Here is a 592-nt window from a genome sequence, read left to right as displayed (position 1 = left end):
CCCCACTGGCTGGGTAGTTCAGGGTTTACAGCCTCTCTGACGCTTCTAATTATCCTACAAGTTTCCCACCCCTGTTCACACATTCCATTCCAGCAGGTCACTTTTTACCTTCTAAGGCATAATTCTGACCTTTCTTGCCCCCTTGGCTGTCTTCCCAATTACCAAAATGATCTACACCTACTGGTGTCATCCTGCCCCGAGGAGCAAACAGAAGTGGCTTTTTTGGGTCTGATCTTGGCCATCAATCCTGCTCCGTGTCGGGATCCCCCGGATGGAGCCCAATTCAGTCCCTCAAGTTTCTTGAGCCGTAGAACCACTCCAGGTGTCATTGGAAGGTGGAGAGATCTCACTTCTCTTCAACAAACGATTATATTCCTAACACTAGGGTAGATATATATATATTAAAAAGCAGGAGGGAGGCAGGCCCGGTGTCGGAGAGGGCAGGGCCGAAGCCCCAGGGAGGCAGGCCCGAGGCCGCAGGAGGGAGGCCCGAGGCCGCAGGAGGGAGGCCCGGGGCCGCAGGAGGGAGGCCCGGGGCCGGCCCTGCCGCCCAGCCAGCGGTGGGCGGGGAGAGCGGGGGTCCGGGAGTCCA

The sequence above is a fragment of the Chaetura pelagica genome, unplaced genomic scaffold, assembly GCF_000747805.2.
Source record: "Chaetura pelagica isolate M959 unplaced genomic scaffold, ChaPel_1.0 scaffold66, whole genome shotgun sequence".
NCBI classification, from domain to species: domain Eukaryota; kingdom Metazoa; phylum Chordata; class Aves; order Apodiformes; family Apodidae; genus Chaetura; species Chaetura pelagica.
The sequence above is the reverse complement of the archived record's forward strand: the minus strand, read 5'-3'. Positions refer to the sequence as shown.